The sequence below is a fragment of the Suncus etruscus genome, chromosome 7 (assembly GCF_024139225.1).
Source record: "Suncus etruscus isolate mSunEtr1 chromosome 7, mSunEtr1.pri.cur, whole genome shotgun sequence".
Classification (NCBI taxonomy): Eukaryota; Metazoa; Chordata; class Mammalia; order Eulipotyphla; family Soricidae; genus Suncus; species Suncus etruscus.
Genome location: NC_064854.1, coordinates 27,224,961 through 27,245,754, shown reverse-complemented (window position 1 = coordinate 27,245,754; position 20,794 = coordinate 27,224,961). Strand labels below are relative to the sequence as shown.

Below are 20,794 nucleotides of genomic sequence, written 5' to 3'. Positions count from 1 at the left end.
TTTAAGCCATCTTTTCATCTCCAAGTATATAATGAACTCTGCCAGCACTCATGGTTTTCATGTTTTGAAAGTTATGTGTCATAAGGTAGAGGAAAGCATGTAAACCACATCATTGAACTGATGTGATGATCTAGGGTAGTGTAGGTAATTATCAGAACTAAAACAGGCTTATGGAGGCGAGGAAGAGGTTGCTTGCCACTTGGCAGCCATGGCTGCGCTCGGAGCTCTGGCTCCGCGTCTGGGCCGCGCAGAGTGGAAGAAGATTAGGGCAGCTTCAGATCGAGAGCAGAGACAGCTGGGCGTCAGCTTCGCTGCTGCTGAACTCTTTTAGTTTTGTTTTATTTTTAAGACTCGTCCTTGTGGAAGAACTTGCAGGCTCCTTTTCCCCTCAGACTCTGGGGTTGGTTCCAGCTCTGGAGAGGGGGAAAGTGAGAGAAATTGGGGTGCAATTTGCAAAGGACTGGTCTGTGGAGGAGAGCAGGCCCCTGTTGATACCCTGATTGCAAGGATTTGAGAAGTCGTTCATTGTCCTAAAATCGACCCATTGGAGGTCCCCTTGACCCCCTGGACCGTCCCCCTCGTTAACCCAAAGGAACTCAAGTGAGTAGCTTTGAAAAGCCAAGACTAGAACCCACGACTGCTTGCTGAACCCAAGGGACTCAAGTGGAAAGCCAAGACCGGAACCCAAGACTGCTTTGGTGAAAAGTGAACTCTGGTGCTAACTAATCAAGCCCCAAAGGGGCTTGTTTGCAGCAGCTCAATTCAAGAGAAAGGGGGCTCCTGGGACACCCCTCGTTTGCTGTGAAAATGAAAGGCCTGCAAAGTTCACCTTGCTTGCACTCTTGAAGCTACCATATGCATTGAAAAACTCAAGCTTTGTTGCACGCCCCCAGAAGTTGTCTTATCTGTTGTGGCCTATAAAAAGACGGCAGAATGGAAGATTTCATCTCCATCAGTCTCCTGTCTCTGGCTATGTTGGTGGGCTGCTATGTGGCTGGAATCATTCCTTTGGCTGTTAATTTTTCCGAGGAAAACATCACCAAGCAAGTGAAACACAGAATGTGATTGCATCAGAAAAAGAAAAACTAATTCCAGTTGTCCATGAACATTAATACAGCCATGACCACACCTACCTGCATGCCTACATTGGCCTTTCCCTCGTACTGGGCTTCGTTTTCATGTTGCTAGTGGACCAGATTGGCAGCTCCCATGTGCATTCTACTGATGATCCAGAAACAGCAAGAGCTAGCAATTCCAAAATCACCACCACACTGGGCCTGGTTGTTCATGCCGCAGCTGATGGTGTTGCTTTGGGAGCAGCAGCTTCTACTTCACAGACTAGTGTCCAGTTAATAGTGTTAGTGGCAATAATGCTACAGAAGGCCCCCGCTGCTTTTGGACTGGTTTCCTTCTTAATGCACGCTGGCCTTGAGAGGAATCGAATCAGAAAGCACTTACTGGTCTTTGCATGGGCAGCATCAGTTATGTCCATGGTGACTTAGGACTAAGTAAAAGCAATAATGAAGCCCTTTCAGAGGTCAATGCTACTGGATTCTCTGCTGGGACATTTCTTTATGTTGCTACAGTACATTCCACCCCGAGGTAAACAGAATAGGACACAGTCACAAACCTGAATCTATTGGAGGGAGAGGCCTCAGCCGCCTGGAGGTGGCAGCCTTGGTTGTGGGCTGCCTCATCCCACTTATCCTGTCAGTAGGACACCAGCACTAAAGGCCTTGGGGGCCAGCCAGCCTCAGACCATGGCTGTTTTTGCCATATAATGAGAATAGCCAGCACATGACCGCTGCTCACTTCCTCAGTCTCTTGTCTCACCTTGCCAGTCCCTACCTGTATTTCTACAATCCAGAGGGAGGTGAGAGAAAGCCTGGAGTAACGGAAAAACTTTTAGAGTAAAAGCAACATACTGTGATTGGATGGAGACATTCCTATGTGCTGTCTTTTAACAGGCCCATGGCATTTTGAGTTTGATGTTTATTTTTAACCCTATTCTCAGGGAAGATGGCGTTTAGTTTTAAGAAAAAGTGGAGATCTTTATATTCAACAAAATAGTAATTATGAAAGTACAGTGTTCTGCAATTAAGCTAAATCTCTCTCTCTCTCTCTTTCTCTCTCTCTCTCTTTTCTCTCTTTAGTTTAAAGGCTTGGCCACTCTGTCCACTGATTTTTAACATGGATTTCACCATGTAATATTGGTGCATTAGCATTTATGCCACAGGCCTTGATAGAAGGTCATAATGTCCACTATCTTAGATGCTAAAGGTAACAATAGTAAATTTGGCAATTGAGTCAGAAAAATGATGGCAAGACACACTGAAAACTAACTATACTCTGAGGTCTTGCACTATAAAGGGTACGTTCCTTTCCCTCTATCCCTCTCTGCCTTTCTACTTAACAGAGCAGCAGGAGTGGACTAGCTTCTTACGAGGTGACTTGTCTATTGTACCATTTTAAGCTCTCCTTTGCAAAATCCCTGTTTCCATAACACATTCTTACAGAGAAGGCAAGTGCTTGTAGGTTCAGTCCTAAGCTTTCCTTCAAGAATGGTCAGCTCCCAAAGTATCTTTGGAAATTAAGGTGTTAGATTTTAAGTGAATTTGGATAGCCATCAACATCTTCAGAGTGACTTTTTTTTTTTTTTTTTTTTTTTTTTGGTTTTTGGGTCACACCGGGCAGTGCTCAGGAGTTACTCCTGGCTCCATGTTCAGAAATCACTCCTGGCAGGCTCGGGGAACCATATGGGACGCCAGGATTCGAACCAATGACCTTCTGCATGAAAGGCAAACGCCTTACTTCCATGCCATCACTCCGGCCCCAGAGTGACTTTTTTTAAAATAAGATTAACAATTACTGTTTGCCCTTATTTTTTGTAAAGTAGCTAGCAGACCAGCAGTTTCTCTGGCAAAAATACATGTGGTGCCCCTGGCGGGGGGGGGTGTTAGATAAGTGTCAGAAAGTAAAGGTTTTGGAGCTAGAGCCATAGTACACTGGGTAGGGCATTCGCCTTGCACGCGGCCAACCCAGGTTTAATCCCTGGCACCCATATGCCCAACAGGAGTGAACCTGAGTGTAGAGGTAGGAATAAATCCTGAGTACCACCAGGTGTGTCCCCTGACCCCCCTCAAAAAAAAAAAAAGAGAAAAATGTCAAGATGTGTCACATATGGGAGGTGTTTGCCTGCTGATTTAAAGCTAGTTGAAATTATGTCTCCTATATCTTTGTGTCGTCCATGCTTTTCTCCTACCTTTCTCCTCCAGCCCTTTCTCTCTACAATAAGCTACCCACTGCTGGTGGCGGTGTTAACTGTTCCTGTGAATTGAGTTCTCATCAGCACAACCATTTCTGGGACTGTGATGATGAAGATAATATTGTCTGTTCTTTATTCCCTTCAATGAAGTTACCTTTATGTCAAATGCAGCTTTGTTAAACCTTCAAAATAAACTTCCTCGTGTATGAGATGAAAAAAAAAAACAGGCTAAAGGGAATGGTACATTATTAACAGTTTTACAAAAGACTAGAGGGCTCCTGCCCCACATGCTCTGTTCATGCTATGGCCTGTGGTTGAAGCCACCTTAGAAGGTGGAGTTATTTCTGGAGTAAGATGGTATTTGGCTAGACAAACCAGAGCCTAATGCTGACATGAGTCCAACTGAAGGACCAGGCTCTCAGGAATAAAACTGTGTTACTCTGTTCTGAGTGCTCTATCAAAAGCCCACACCCTGGAGAGTTTTGTAAGAATGAATTAACTTCTCATTGTTCCCAGGGCAGGTGAAGCCCAGACTCCACATAGAAGCCTGGCCAGATTAGTGGCAACCTTGAATAGACCCCTATTGGTGTCCTCAAATGGGGGACAAAGGTTGAGGGTGTCTCCATAGCAGGTTCTCATTAGAGGTGGTAATCTCACTGCTGGAGATACTTCTTAAGAGAGACACACCTTTTGGAATTAAGATATTAACGTGAAATTGGGAGGATCTTCAGACCATAGCAACATTAATACTTTTTCCTTTTCCCACCATCTAATAAGAGTAAATATGAAAGAAAACTATTTTAATCACATTTGAAAGCAAATCTTAGTGATGTAGGTTCCCCCTTTAGAATTGAATATATTTATTGCCTTTGGTAATTACAGTCTTTGTCATTTTCTTTGTAAAGTAGTGCTTTCTATAGGAAGGCTATTTCTAGAATGTTTAAAAGAATAAAGATAGAAGGAAACTAGTGAGACTGAGTTAACAAATGAGCAAATTAGGAATGTGACATTTCCTAAAAGACCACCTGAAATTTATATTTGACTATTTTATTATTTGTAGTTTTTCCTTAGTGTTATTTATATATTAGGTTGGTCTCGCTTTTCAAAATACAATGTATTTTTTAAAGAACAGCCTATTTTGTCTTTAAATCTACCATAGGTTGCTTTTGCAAAATAAAAATTGTCACCTACTTCTAATTCACTGGGCCATGTTAGCTATTACTTCCCTTTTTTACCCAAATAATCTTTGATCTTGGAGCTTATCTGTCTACAGTTTTGAAGAGTAGAAGCTGGAAAACCATCATCCAACTATAATTTACATATTAAGTAAATATATAATAGCTAGTTTTTTCTTCATTGTTATATGTGAACAGTATATATTTAGAGAGAGTAAGTTTATTTTCTTTCTCATTTTTCTTGAGACCCTCCAGGTGGTGTTCAAAGGGTCCAGGGCAACTTCAGATGATTCTCAGCCAACTTATTCAGTGTCAAGACTAGAAACTCTTACTGCTAAGAGGCCAGGTAGTTGTTGGTGGCCTCCAGGGATTTGGGGGCTGCGTATTACTGGGGATCAAACCTGCAAGACATCTGGTCAGCTGCTTGCAAGGCATTACCTCTGTACTGCTTTTCTAACTCCTGGATATGGTGAGATTCAGGTGCTTACATATGCTTGCAGGTATTTGGGGGGCTGACAAGATGATACAGTAGGCAATGCATTTGCATGGCTCAGATTCCATCTGTAACATCCCATTTGGTTCCTACCAGCACTACCAGGAGTGACCTTTGAGCACAGAGCCAGGAGTAAAGCCCTTAACACACCTGGACATGGTCCAAAAGTGACAATGACATTTAAAGTGAGTACATCTTTAAGCATTGTTGACATGAGTGTCTGAGGTGCTCTGTACTGTTTGATTGGCATTCAACAAATTACATGGGATGACAGTGAGAGGGGAAGTTATTTGCTATTTTATCTTTTTATTATGAAGACTTCTGTTTTCTTAGTATATAAAACATTTATGGCATCTTTCCCTATGATTTCTGGGCCTCTGGATGATAAAAATTTATAGATTACAAATACATTTTTTAATAATGGATATAAAATTTTTTTGCAAATTTAAAGTGTTCTTCAAATGGATCATAAAAGACCTTTTTTTGATCTTCAGAAATTGTCAGTGGATAAAGTTTAGAGATTATCTTATTCAATTTTTTAAATACCAGTGAAATAATATTTTATCATTTAGCATACTATCAGTCTAGACTTCTGGAAACATTTAATCATCAGCATTGGAGACTTTGTCTTTCTCAGTCAATAATAGGAAACTCAAGACTTATCTTTGCTGGATATAATAGTTAAGTACTTTTAAAGTTCATTAAGTGGAGGATTTGAGGGAGAAGACATACCTGGTAGTGCTTCGGGGGGAGAGGGTCATCCTGATTCCGCATGTAAGAATCACTTGGGGGATCATATGGGATGCTAGGGATAGAACCTAGGTTGGCCATATTAAGGCAAGTGCCCTACCCACTGTTCATGGAGATTCATCTCCAGCATAAATGGGTAAATTAATTTAAAACTTTGTCCAAGCACAATTTCTTGTGTCCTGGAGGTAGGAAAAAAAAAAACCAGGCATTAGCTCAGTAAGATCTACCATTACTAAGGGGCTTATTCTTGAGTACAGAAGAAAAGGCTTCTAAAGAGCAACTTTACTTTAGCAAAGAAATTTGGGGTTTAGTTTGCTATTATCGCTGTCCTCCTTATATTGTCATTAGCCAACACATGGGTAAGGTCCGGAATCATTACCACCATTGACAGTTCTGTGAAACCTGCCATTAAGTGCTGAACAGCCTTGGCTCCAAATAGAATACTTAGCTCAGTACTTAGAAGTCATCAGCAATCAGGATATTTGGCAAAGTCCTCCTGCCTGATATGTGTAACTTGTCTTACCTTTATGGTAGGTTTTGGTTTCACAAATGCAAGTTCATGAAACATTTTACTTCGACTTTGCCTTCTTGGTGAGACTGTGGTTGCCTTCCTGTTGATCTCTCTCCATAGCAACTTGTGATTTTCTGACTTGGTTATTTTACATTGGAATGCTCAGAGTTGTCCTTCTTCACTGTCCAGTGTCTGAAGTTTCCCCCAGCCAGCACCAAATGTGATGCACACTTGGCCCCACATCTTTTCCTGCTCTTGAGGGTCTTAGGGAAACTTGAGTTCACTGATATTTCTTGCGATACATGGTAGAAAACATGGCAGGCCAGAGAGTCCAGCAGGCACTTGCCTTGCACATGTTCAACCTGGATCACTCCAGACTCCCATCAGAAATGAGAGCCAGGAGTAAGCCCTGACCCCACAGGGTGTGGTCCCCAAACAAAATAATAGGAGAAACGAGAACATAGACTGATTCCTGGTTTTAAATGACACACATTTTTTTCATTTGCTTTGCTAAAAAAGAAAATTTTTAATCTGTGATTTATGTGGAATTTTTGGAAATTGTCCTAGATTTCCAGACATTCTCTTCCTTTGGTCTTAAGCAGGGAGCGGCAGGAAAGATCCCCAGAAATAAACTTATTAATGGTGGGCAAATAATGAATTTGATGTTAACCTATATCACTTTGATTTCCTTATTCTGCCCTGCCCTTGATTGTGGTGGTTCTGATGACCTGGAGAGGGGTGCACACATGCTTGGTTGGGGTGCTCACTGGGACTCATATTTCTAGGGTCAGTGTTTGGTCACACTTGACTTGTGTCCCTCGGCATATTCTGGTTGTGATGTTCCTGGGACCTTACTGCTCAACCATATTTGGTTGAGATGCTCGCCAGGAGTGGCACAAGGTACTAGTACAAAGCAAACTGTGGTGTGCCAGAGATCACACAGTGGGATTTGGGAGCTGTGGTATGGGGAACCTGACAGTGGGGTGGGCCACCAGGACAAAGTGGCCACATATTAAAATCCAGTCAGTGCAAAGTGCCTAAATTAAACCTGGTGGGATACATTCTTAGTTCTTGTTTTCAAGACATGGAAAATGAGACATTAATGCTCATTAGTCTAATTGGGAATTAAAATTCATGGCATTTGATTCCCTGGGATGGCTGGATTCCTTCCTTCCTTCCTTCCTTCCTTCCTTCCTTCCTTCCTTCCTTCCTTCCTTCCTTCCTTCCTTCCTTCCTTCCTTCCTTCCTTCCTTCCTTCCTTCCTTCCTTCCTTCCTTCCTTCCTTCCTTCCTTCCTCCCTTCCTCCCTTCCTCCCTTCCTCCCTCCCTCCCTCCCTCCCTCCCTCCCTCCCTCCCTCCCTCCCTCCCTCCCTCCCTCCTTCCTTCCTTCCTTCCTTCCTTCCTTCCTTCCTTCCTTCCTTCCTTCCTTCCTTCCTTCCTTCCTTCCTTCCTTCCTTCCTTCCTTCCTTTTCTGTTTTTCTACTTTGTTGTCATCTGCTGTCTACATGTGGTGGGAAGAGGTGGGGAAAGAGTGATTTATATAAAACTCATGGGAGCACAAATGCTCTTTTCCTGAAAATAATGAAAATAACCAAGAGCATTTTTTTGTTCTTTAGGCAGTTTGTGGAAAGGAGAGATTTAGTCATTGATCGGACATGGTTTGGGAAAAATTATGGCTTCTAACAGTAATTTTCCTTTAAGCCAGGTTTACAAAACGGTGTTTGCTCTTTTTATTTGTGAAACACTTAAGGCTATTTTTAAGTTGTACTTCCCATTAATTCGTAAGTTGATGAAAAAAATAGACATTTTTTTTCTACAACTCAGTGTGAAGGCAAGCATGCTAAATCTGAACTCAGTCCCAACGCAAGTTTGCCCCTAACTTTGGGAAACATTTTCAGTGAGAAAAGAAAATTATGCAAGAACTGTGGTCTGGTATGTGTCCGAAACAATATCTTCTTGTGAATAAAATATCCTTACTCTATTGTTAGCCAATAATTCTTTCTTTTTGAGACAAAACTTGAGTTGCCTCCTGGCTTTAATTTTTTTAGAAAAATGCATTTGCACATACTTGAAATAGTCTCAGACTAAAGAATGTAACATGATGGATTCAGCCCACCAGACAGAAACACTTGGAACTTAGAGGCAAATGGGACGAAAATGTCAGGATAAGGTAGATAATATTTTACAAACGAGAAAGGAGGGCTGAATGAACCTAGAAGATCAAGATTCACCACATATTGGCACAGGTTTTATGACTTTGAGTAAAGAAAATTAGGGGTATGATTATCTATTTTGAAAAACTCCATCCTTTAAAAAAAAAAATCTTGCCAGTTTAGCCAAGAGAGAACAGTGGGTAGGAAATGTGCCTGTGACCCAGGTTCACTTCCTGGCACCACATGGGTCCTAAGCAGCTCAGGGGTGGCCCAGGTGGTCCCATACACTGAAGGCTCCAAGAAGCACTTTTATCTTTATCTTTATTTATTTTATTATTTATTTTATTTTTATTATTTAGTATTTCATAAAAGCAGTATATTTTTGAAAAAACAACATAGTAGCTGGTTTTTGTTTTCTGTTTGGAGGCCACACCTGTTGGTGCTCAGGGCTCTGTGCTCAGCATCTTCCCATCTTTGCACTGGGGCCCCTGGACCTGATGAGCTGCCCTCACCCCACCTCCAATTGTGCTGGTATTACTGGAAAAAGCAACTGTGGTGGTGACGATTATGCAGTGAAATACAGTGGAAATCTAAAATCACACTCATTCTGTTCACTATATAGAAAGATACCAAGTGCCTAAACTCCCACCAGTTTAGCATATTTCTGGCCTCCCCTCTCACCTGTCATAGCCAGGTGCCCCCTGGACTCTGCTTCCTGCCGCCTTTCCTGAGGGCTAGCTTTCCAAGATTCTTGGGTCCGAGTCAGAAATGTGTTTGTGAGATTGAGGCAAGTAGAAGGCAGAGCCTCTAATTCTACCTTTCCTTCTTGTGATCTACGGAAGCTGTGAATGCTCCAGACACAGGTGTTAAACTTCATTTCTCATCTGCTTAGCACGAATAATCTTTCCACAACATTAGCGGAAAACAGGTCTATATGAAAGTTGTTGCTTTTTTATTCTAACAATTTTTCAAATGTGCTGTTTCCACGACTCAGTGGGAACTCTGTAAGTATCTGGCCAGGCTCTGGTCAGCAGAGAGATAAATGGCATCATGGTTCTCACTCTTGGATGTTTCCTAAATGCTCAGAACATCTGGGGGATGATGGGGGTACAGAGGATGAGAGCAGTTCAGAAAGAACTGGTCTTTTTATTTCCCCGTAAACTGCCGTAACATACCTGTGTGTTTTGACAAATCTTCATGAGAATATTGACTCCAAATACTTTGGGTCCCCATAGCATGTGTGTGAAATATAAGCCTAACTTAGAATACTCAGATATTTTATTCATGTGCAAATAGTGTCTCCTTCAAGTCTAACAATAACAAAAGATAAATCTTCAAGTCTAACAATAACAAAAGATAAATCTTCAAGTCTAACACTAACAAAAAATAAAATTAAATATTGTATTTGGGTTTTGAGGGATTTTTTGTTTGTTTGTTTGTTTTGGGGAAATTCACCCAATCCCAGGGCCTCATATACTCAAGGCAGGTGCTTTAAAGTCTACAGATAATTTTGGGGTTCAAGCCACTGAGCTACAGATCTGCCCCCAAAGCAAATCTTTTTAAATCATTTTAACACTTTAAGACCTTTTGTCTGTATCTAAAATGATTTAATCCACAATGAGAACAATAAGTTTTTGGAAACTTGTAACAAAATAGCTTGTTTTTGTTTTTTATTTTGGGGGCCATATCTGGAGGTGTTTAGGGCTTATTACTGGGTCTGTGCTCAAGATCACTTAGTGATGAGTTTGGGGTAACCACATGGGGTGCCAGGAATTGGTTTTGGATTGGCGATATGCAAAGAAGTTAATTTACCCTCTGTACTATTACTCCAGCCCCAATGTAGTGAAATTTTAAATTTTACAACTATTTTCATGTCTGAGGGACCCATGCAGTATTGGGAGACCTAACACATGTGAGGCATGTGCTCTGACATTTGCATTATCTTCTCAGTTCAATTTTGGTTCAGTTATTTTTCTTTTCTTTTTTTTTTTTGGTTTTTGGGCCACACCCGTTTGACGCTCAGGGGTTACTCCTGGCTATGTGCTCAGAAGTCGCCCCTGGCTTGGGGGGACCATATGGGACGCCGGGGGATCGAACCGCGGTCCTTCCTTGGCTAGCGCTTGCAAGGCAGACACCTTACCTCCAGCGCCACCTACCCGGCCCCGGTTCAGTTATTTTTCAAGTCTACCTATGAGAGTCTGTATATTTAAACTTCATTTTATTGGTTTTCATTGCTGACCATGCATCTCCAACTATAGTTGGAAGAACCGTATCCCTGGCCATTTCTACTAAGACCTTAGCTCAGCACCTTCTACCTGGTTTAGTTGATACAGCCTTGAGTTGACTTTCAAATGTTCAATTTCATTGTCCCTGAAAGCCCATGAGCCCACTGGGAGGTATTTTTGTTGGTAACGTTTTTGCAGATGGGCCTCAAATTCTGGCCAGGTTTCTCCTAGGCTACACTGCTGTGTTAGTTCTGGTTTTGAGTGTGCAAATCTAAGAGTTTTCAAGGTGACAGTTATGTTGTTTTTGGGCCACAAAATTACAAAGCAATTGCAGTGGTTCCAAACATCTGTTTTCAGAATCCTCTCATCTCAGTGTGTTCTTTTCTCTTGAAAAGCTGTTGTTTTTTTACTCAGTAAGTCCTAACTTTACCTTGAAAGGAAGTTTCAAGTGTGTTTATTTCTTTGCTGCTTGATAGCACGTTATGACAAGCCCCTCTGACCCTTACAAAGGTCCCCTGTATTTGAAACACTTGTATTATAAAGACTCATATTTTAAACCTCACAACCTCTTCAATTACCTGGATTGTGCTTCCCTCTTAAACCCACACATGGTCTTTCTTTGACTCAGTGGAATAATTGAGCAAACACCAGAGCAGAATGTTACAATCATCTCTCCTTAGTGCAGCCCTAAAGCAAACTTCTCAGCCTGTGTGGCATTTATTCTAACCCCCATGTCTTCAAATATTGACCAGTATGTTCACTGTATCTGCCATTGCTATTTGCTGACACAGGAATTCATTTGAATTTAATGCCATATTGGTTTTCATATACTTTGAGCCACTTATACCTTGGAGAGCATGAGTGGTATGTGGTTTTTTTGTTTCTTTCCTTTCGTTCTTTTTTATTTTTTTACTCTTTTGCTATTAAAGTAAACCTAGACAGAAGCTTCTGTACATTAATATTAAATTGGGACAATTCTGTAAAGCACTAAATTTCGTAAGTTATTATTACCTGATGTTAAACATCTCTGGGAAAACCGATCGCTTTTGTCTCGAGGGTTGATTGCTCAGGTTTCAAATGACTTGCCCTTTTTCCTAGCTGTGTTTTATCATCCGCAAATATGTCAAGGCACTACCTCCCCTTTGGGAAGTGCAATTACACCGATTAAAGGAAATGGATGGGAGCGCCCATTTTAAAGAGTCTTCTCTGTAATTCTTGTTTCTGAACTACTCTGGTAGCCAATAACTCCCCAGTGTTTTGGCCTGATAATGTGTTCAACAGAGAGAGCACAGAGGGAGCTCGACTTGGTGAGAGTGGCCGGTGCTGGGAGCCTGGGCTTGTATTTTTAGTGTTCACGCCAGCTGGCGGTTTTTATTCAGCCTCCTTTTAAGCACTTGTCTGTGTTGTGAGGTCACTTTTCTTAGTTAAAACCAGATGACAGCAATGCAGCAGGCACATATATATATATAGCAACATACTGCAGTGTAGATATGGTCACAGTTGTGAGGTTTGGGCTACTGATTCCTTCACATCCTCAAGCTCCTGTGATCACCATGAAAACATGAGTTGGAACCATGTGGGTTTACATATCTGTGGGCTTTTATTCTCAGATGAGGTAAACTTAGGAAATGAGTAAATATAGGTCAGTACTATAAATAAGTTTTTCTTAGGATCTTTCTTTATGATGTTTTCCTTTCTCTAGTTTACTAATACCACATATAATACACATAACATACAAAGTGTGTTAATTAACTGTTAATATTATTGGTAAGGCTTCTGGTCAACCTCAGGCTATAAGTATTTAAGTTTGGAAGTGAGTCCAAAATTAGATTTGAAATTACATGAGAGGAATGTTAATCTCAGGTTGTTCAAGGATCAATTGCAATATATTTTGTATATATTAATTTTTAAGTATATTTTTAAAAGAGGTATAGAAATCAAATTTTACTATCTTCTTACAGGAGTCTGCACCTGGCATCTTATGTCCACAAGTGCTTGGGCTCTTCTTCATCATTTTTATGAAAACTTACAGTGGGAAAGTTTTACCTACACCCCAGCTTCCCAAACTCCTCCTTTGACTCTAATCTATTTTCTTTATCAAAAACATAAACCAGAGCTCAAAACCCCATTTTGTTTTATTTTTCATTCCCCACAATTTCTTGGTGAACTTTTCATTGTCACACATGCAGATATATGATAGTTTATTATATATCATTATATGTTACATATAATGATAGTTTCTCTTTGTATTGGCCTTTATCTTTCTACATAGTGTTTTTTTAGCCCTCCCTTTTTTTTATGAGTTTGCCCATCATACATATGATCTGTGACTTTATGCTTTGAAACAAGTCCTTTCTCATTTTGCTAAAAAAAAAAAAATGAACAACTTTGGTTAAAGTAACTATGTTGCTTTAAAGTTAATTGTTGTCTTCATACTGCCTTCTTACTTTGAGCTCCATGTATAATACCTAATGAATATGGTTTTCATGTTATCTTCAGTGTTAATGACCATGAAACTTTTCATGTCTGGGACCTTCTTTCATTTCTCAAGACTTCTCTCTGCTTTCTTGTTATTTGCCCAGAATTCAGTGAAACTGGAAAACAGATGCAAGCTCTGGTGGTGCTTGTGGTCGTAAGATGGGAGTGGTCCTCTTGGGCCCTCATAGAAAGGCAGTTGCCCAGCTTTTTCAGTATTGCCACTGGTGGAGTATTCTCTGGGTTCCTTTCTCCAAAGAAGACTCTGGGGTGTCCTCTAAGTGAAGGACCCCAGACCACACATAGGGTGATGGCAGCAGAGTATTCCCTGGTAAAAGTGAAGATTAGCCCTCTCCTTTACCTTGGCCTAGGGTTCCTGGCTCAGGAACCTTCAAGGGTTCCTTCTCCAAGGATTCTGCAGTGACCCATGTGGTGGGGAGGAGTGACCACAGGAAGACCCTTCAGATGACTGAATGCAGGGACCACTTTCTCTCTGGTCCCAGTCAGCAATCTTGTTTTCTCTCCGGAAGCTTCTCTGCCATTGCTTCTCTTCCATTGTCCAAACTCCAGAATCCTTTATCCTATTCTGGTTGTTTATTCCATCTCTCACTTCCTCCATGGTCCATTCAAGCCAAGTTTCTAGAAGGGAAGAAGAGAAAAATGCACGGTGAATTCATCACTTAAATGGAAATTCAGAAAAGTGTCCTAAACAGTATAGTTGGAACTTTTCTTACACTGTCTTTTCTTCTGCTCCCAAACAAGATGTACTTTGCTCTATTCATGGAATGAAAAACAAAAGCTCAACCCTAACCCAAACCAGGGGTCCAGACTTCCCAACCTGAAATCCAGGTATAGGACCCAGTGGTAATTGCTGAAGAAATATTCTCTCTCTCTCTCTCTCCCCCTTCCCTCTCTCCCTTCCCTCTCTCCCTCGCCCTCCCTCCATCTCCCTCTCCTTCTCTCTCTCCCTCTCTTTCCCTCTCCCTCTCTTTCCCTCTCCCTCTCTTTCCCTTTCCCTCTCTCCCTCCCTCTCCTTCTCTCTCTCCCTCTTTCCCTCTCTTTCTCTCTCCCTCCCTCTCTCATTCTCCCTTCTCTTTCCTCTCCCCCCCACTCCTCCTCCTCCCTCCTTCATACAGACTAATCTACTCCCATCTATTTCATAAAGAGTCAGCTACACTACTAATAGGCTGTTGAAGTTAGACCCTCTGACCAACCTGTTGTTCGTTTTGCCTGTCCCAAAATCTACGGTCCCCTAGATTTCTAGGGTTCTCTCATCACATGATGTGTATACCGGAAGATACCAGAAAGCATGACAAGATTTTGGTTTTTGTTTTGGGGCCACACCCATTGAAGCTCAGGGATTACTCCTGGCAATGTGCTCAGAAATCACTCCTGGCTTGGGGAGATCATATGGGACACCAGGGGATTGGACCTTGGTCTGTCCTAGGCTACCGCTTGCAAGGCAGATGTCTTACCTCTAGCGTCACTGATCCAGCCCCTGATGACAGGATTTTGAAGTGTTGATTATCTGACTGGACAAAGTCTAGGCCACAGTGATGGCTAACCTTTTTGAGCCCGAGTGCCCAAACTGCTGCTCAAAACCAAAGAATTTTCTCAAAAGTGCCAGCACGTCTATTAAACCTTAATAACAAGATTTTAGTATCTAAAAACTATGTGTCATGTGCCTCATATCTTAATTGCGAACCTTTGTGTGCCAGCTGCAAGGCCTTCTCGTGCCACTGTTGGCATGCGTGCCATAGGTTCACCAGCGTGGGTCTAGGGTGTCCATTTGACATGATCAAGATCAGTTTCTTGGCATATCAGAACTTGGCTAGCAGTCATGCCACCCCATCGTACACCAAAGGATGAAGCTAAGAGTCACTGGCCGTGCTCCCACCTCTAGCTCCCTCCACACGAACCAAGTATTGACTGATCTGCATGTCCTGGGAAATAGGCATCAGGGAGCTCTAGGTTTAAGGTTCTACATGATATTCTTCCACCTGGCTTTTATCTCTCTCATCCCAACATCCCTGTGTGTCCTCTTCACTTAGATATAGGCTGAAGACATAATGGCCAGTAGATTAACTGTATCAAGTGATTTCCATGTTCTCATGTTGACTTTAATGGAGGTCCAAGATGGTGCCATATCCTTGATCTTGATACTGGAGTTGTGACTTCTTTTTATACCTTTGTTCCTGCTCTACCAACACATACAGACAAGCATGAGGGCATCCTTCTCTTCTAGAGTCCTTGAGACTCTGGCAGATGCCTTGGAGACTTCTTTGTATGTATGTGGGACTTCCTTGCAAGTGCAGGTTGTGGAGCCCTGTAGAACCCTGAAGTAAATAAAGTTATTTAGGTAAAGTGGGGGGCCTATACCCAATGGAAGGTGCCTTCTTTCTGCTACTCAGCAATGAGGGATGCTAAGATGCCAGATATCCTAGTCAATTTGTAAATATTCTGAAGTTTCAAGAACAAAATGGGTAATTAATTCAAGCATTTTCTAGACCACTATTTGGGCCAGATATCCTATCTGCTGCCATTTCTTTCTTCCTTGAACTAATTTATTTTAAAAATCAATAGTGACCCCAAGAGGGTTTAGACATTGTGTTCAGGTGGGGTAAAGTGGGAGACTCTGGCCTCTCCTGCCTCTAGGGCCTGTTCTCTCTTGACAGACAACATTCTCCTAGTAAGATTTTGTTTTCATAGATAAAATATTCTTGAACTTTTCAAGAAAGGTTCAGCTACCTCTTTATTGGCATATGTGTGATCCTAATAATTTTCTATCCAACTCTTTGGTTCATGGGAGGTGAAATTTTGGCCTGAAACTGGTAGTGAACCAGCCAGCCAGGAACCTCCATCTGAAGCCTTTGAACTCACAGACATCTGGATGACAGATAGTATAGGGAGGATGTCTGTTAGAGATGGAAGAAAGATTCTAAGCAAGATTTCTGAATGTAATTTTAATTTTAGTTAAGTAGTTATTAATCAGAAGACTGATTTAATGATCAACAGAAAAGTTCCCTGAAGTGTATTAATTTGGATTTTTGGGGTTTTAGAGGCCTTCAGATCTAGGCTCAGCATTATTCTCAGAACAGTTGTAGCTGCCTTGTCAAAATAATGTATTTTTTAGATAGCCCATGTTTCAGATGAAGTCTATAATTAAAATCTGCATGCATCTTCCATTTTTTCTTATCTGCACTATGCAAGGCATTGACTTTTGAAAAATGATCTTACAAAAATTAATAGTAATAGAGCAGCTGTAGAAAATTGACCTTTGGCTTCAAGACAAATCAAAATACATTAGAAAAACATTTTCAGTTGCCTGTTTTCCCTCTATCTCTAATGGTCTCTAATGCTTAAGCTATTGATTTGTCCTATATAGACTAAGACTTTACACACCTATGCAAATTAAAAATATTTTTAAATTTTGTAAATTATGGTGCTTTAATTAAAAAATGAATAGAGATAAAAATATAACCAATTAAACACATGAATAAAGAAAGTAAGTATATAATACATATATGTTGACTCCTCTTATATGTAATAATGTTTTAGAAATATCACAATGAAGTATCATGAACTGGATGACTTATACAAGTAAGATAAGATATAGAAATATATTCTATAATTTGGGAAACTAGAAACTGGAAGTCTAAAGTCAAGGTGGAAGCAAGCTGTGGTCTTGAGAATTCTGAGGTCTGTAGGTTCTCTCTCTCTCTCTCTCTCTCTCTCTCTCTCTCTCTCTCTCTCACACACACACACACACACACACACACAGATATCCATCTTTCTGTCCATGTAATATTCTCCCTGTATTTCATTGCTAGTGACCCTGGGTGTCACTGTGTCTACATTTCTACCTTTAATAAGGAAAATGATTGTAATACATTGTAAACTATCATACTGAGCTTGTTTTAACATGATTGCCTCTATAAAGACTTTGTATCAAAAAAAAAAGTCACATTCTGAGAAACCAGGAGGATAAGAATCTAGCATATGACTTTAGGGTGTACACAATACAACCCAAAACATAATACAATATGTAAAGATAGAAAATGTGGATTTTTATCCAAGCATCTAACTTTGATTCATCTGGTATCAATTACTAGATTTGTTGTTTTTAGAGCTAACTAACATAAATGCAAAGATACAAATACTGTTTAGATATAAACAATATCTGCATTTTCCAACATGTTAAAATTTTATGTTACCCTTTCTCCAAGTTTACTAAGAAACTTACTACCTTTTGGAAAAGAAGGTCATAAGAATTTCATTTAATTTGGTCAATTCTTGGTAAAACCAGGTCCTCTCCCTGACTTAGAACATTATTCTTTTTTTAAGTTGGCATGATTTACAATACTGTTTATGATGGGGTTTTATGCATACAACATTCTAACATTCTAATTGAGAATGTCCACTTCCTTCTACTCCTGTCTCAGGGTCCCTCTCAATTATCTCCACACCCCACTCCCATCTACTGCCACAAGTAGCTAAGTTTTGCAGCCCAGTTCTCAGTGTAACTTTATCCTTTCTCCTTATAGCCCTCAAAGTTATTAGGTTACTTTCCTCCCTGTTCCTGGCCATGTTCCCACCCCACCCTCTCCAGAAAGAATTCAGCACATTCTGGAGAAAGAGAGAAAAGGAGCCACGTACCATCTTGGTGGCCATTTCTAAGTCACACTCAGCATGGTTGATCTAGAATGCACCTGCAGTCATCTGGTATACCTTTGAGGAAAAAGTTCTGGGTCACATTGTGGTTTTGGTACTGAAGGTGGAGTACAGAATGTCCTGTGTACAAAGCTCTCTCTGTCACTTCATCTCTCTTTCTGCTTCATGTTTAATATTTCTCCTGTGAGAGGAATAAGACAGGGACACAATACATCAGAACTTCAGAACCTCTAGCTTGGGGATTAATCCCCCTACCCCTTTCACCCCATTCCCTTTCTAAAGTCAGCAAACCCTAGGATAAAAATATTCAACATATTTTGTGAGAGAAATTTTCTTATCCTTATTAACTATAGGGACACTAATAAATATTTTAGGACATGTTTGTAAATGGGAAGTATTTACTTTTTAAATACCAAAAAAGCAGAGGAGGCGAAATAGATTTTTAATATTAATGGTGAACTTGTATCGCATCTTTAAATTATGAAGGCACTATCCTTATGTAGCAGCCAGAAGCAACTGAAAACCTTAAGAAGTCTAGGGAATGTGGTGTGACATACTTATGATCTGATTTCCCTATGAAATTAATTAAGGTTAAAGTAGCATTCTGATCAGCAGTCATGTTGAGTTATGCATTACAGTTATTTCCCACTGGGTCCTCACTATTCTTGAATCCTCTGCTTATCTTGGTCAGGTTTATCTTTCTGCAGTTTACTCACTTTATTTTTTTTTTTTTTTTGGTTTTTGGGCCACACCCTGTGACGCTCAGGGGTTACTCCTGGCTATGCGCTCAGAAGTTGCTCCTGGCTTGGGGGACCATATGGGACGCCGGGGGATCGAACCGCGGTCCATCCTAGGCTAGCGCAGGCAAGGCAGGCACCTTACCTCCAGCGCCACCGCCCGGCCCCTCACTTTATTTTTTATTAGCAAATCATATTTTATATAACATACACTCCTATTTAAAGTAACAGGAATGTTGTTTAGGAGATGAAGTTGGTTCACTTCAATCCATGTCCTGAGATTTTAAGGAAGGACAAATTACTCTTATAAGTTAATTTCCACTTATACTTTGGGAATTAGAATTATACCTAAGTACAATAGAAATGGGGGATTGGAGGAAGTGCAGTTAGGGCAGAGAAGGAACCACCATGGCAATATAGTTGGAAATGATCAATTGGGACAATATTTGGGTGCTGAAAGAAGGTAAAATGATATGCATGATACCCCTTCAGTAACAATTTGAAGGAGAGGGAGGTAGGGAAGGAAGGAGAGAGGAGAAAAGGAGGAGAGGAGAGAAGAGGAGAGAAGGAAGGGGAGGGGAGTGGAAGGGAGAAGTGCCTGCATCACGGGAAAGCTGGGTGGAGGATGGGGGCCAGGAATGGGGGGGGGTAACTGGGGAAATTGGTAGTGGGAAATGTGCACTGGTAGAGATTTGTGTTGGAACACTGTACGACTGAAACACAACCATCAACAGCTTAACTCTCTTTCTCTTGGTGATTCAATTAAAAGAAATTTAAAAAGATTATTCTCTCTCTTATAATTTTTCCTCTTGTGTTAATATCAATTAAATGAACATACTGACCTGGCAGTAGCTTTGCTCATCAGCTCTCACCTGACATCTTTTATAGGCTTCCCCCAATAACTGAAAATAGAATATTCCTATTTGGTATAATTTGGTAAGTTATATCTGGGAACACTAAAAACAAAGAAACATTTCCATACTGTTCATAGCATCACTCCCAGAACCCCCCCCCCACACACACACACACATCAATGTCCAAATTATACCAAATTGAAGCCTGCTGCTTTTGGATAGCGAGGAAGACTTGTATACTCAAGAATGCAACCACCAGCTTTTGTGCTGAATGCTTCCTCTTCCATCTCAGTGTGGCAAGATTTTTCATGAATTAGCTATTATAGTCAGATTAAATGTCTCAGTGTTAACTATATATAAGAGGTTTTCTTTCTTCCTGTTCTTTTTTCTGTGCATTATTTGCTTGAGAATTAGTGTTTAGGGTGAATAGGTTTGAATTAAGTAATTTACTGGTAATAAACTTTATGAGCAGATTCTTAGATTGCTATAAATATCATATAAATTAGTGGAGTTTATTTTTTAAACGTCTCAGTGTAATGGCTTTGTGAGGACTCCTATTTGACTTCATTTCACAACCATTTTTTTATATTTAATTTTTTTTATTTTTTAACTGAAACCCAACTACAGACATATTTATAATCACAGTGTCACAATTATTTCTAGTCCAGTTTTCTTCATTCCTTCTGCAGTAGTTTAATATCCCCATCTTGCAGCTCAAATGCACCCTCTTTCTGTCTAGCATGAACTCAGTGCTGTGCCTGCAGGAATGATACTACAGGGAGAAGCTGACTCACAGAAAAACTAACCTCTGTCTAGCCATGTTTGGAGGAACTTGAATGGGAGAGAAGTTTGAATGTTTGGCTAATGAGAAAAGTCTGGAAGCCTTTCCTGAGTTGAGCCATAGAGAATATTTTCAAAGGAATAAATTTTACTCTGCAGTGTTTAATTACACTTTTTATATAGAAAACTTTGTTTGCTTGCCTTATGCTTGTTTGTCCTTAAAACAGACAGAACAAAACTTTGTATGGTCCATTTCCTGGGACTTGAGGAATAGTTTCACACTTGTCCCCTTCTACAGCTAGTTTTTTGTTTGTTCGGTTTGGGGGCCATATTCAGTAGTGCTCAGAGGTTATACCTGGTTCTGCACTCAGGAGTCATTCCAGGCAGGCTCATGGGACCATATGGGATGCCAGGGATCAAATCTGGGTCAGCTGTATGCAAGGCAAGCACATTACCCACTGTGCTATCACTCCAGCTCCATTATTTTTTTTTTAATTGAAATAACATTAACATCACTTTTTACTCATTTCAGGTATTATGATTCTTTTTCCCTTTTTGGAAACAGCAGGTACTGCCTGAGGAATTTTATTTTTTAGCAATACAAGTCCTTCCAAATTCAATGGACTTACTAAAGCCACAGACAATACTGTAATAGACGGTGACTTCTATTCAACTAAACATGAATTTTATCACTTCTTCTAAATAT

At 40.6% G+C, this 20,794-nt stretch overlaps 1 protein-coding gene and 1 pseudogene across 1 annotated transcript in view; both read left to right on the top strand.

Annotated features, from left to right (window-relative positions):
* The window catches only part of PIP4K2A (phosphatidylinositol-5-phosphate 4-kinase type 2 alpha), a 161,303-nt gene that overhangs the window by 81,521 nt on the left and 58,988 nt on the right, over positions 1-20,794 (top strand). The gene's annotated exons all lie outside the window — the stretch shown is intronic.
* On the top strand, positions 893-1,956 carry LOC126014492 (zinc transporter ZIP9-like; annotated as a pseudogene).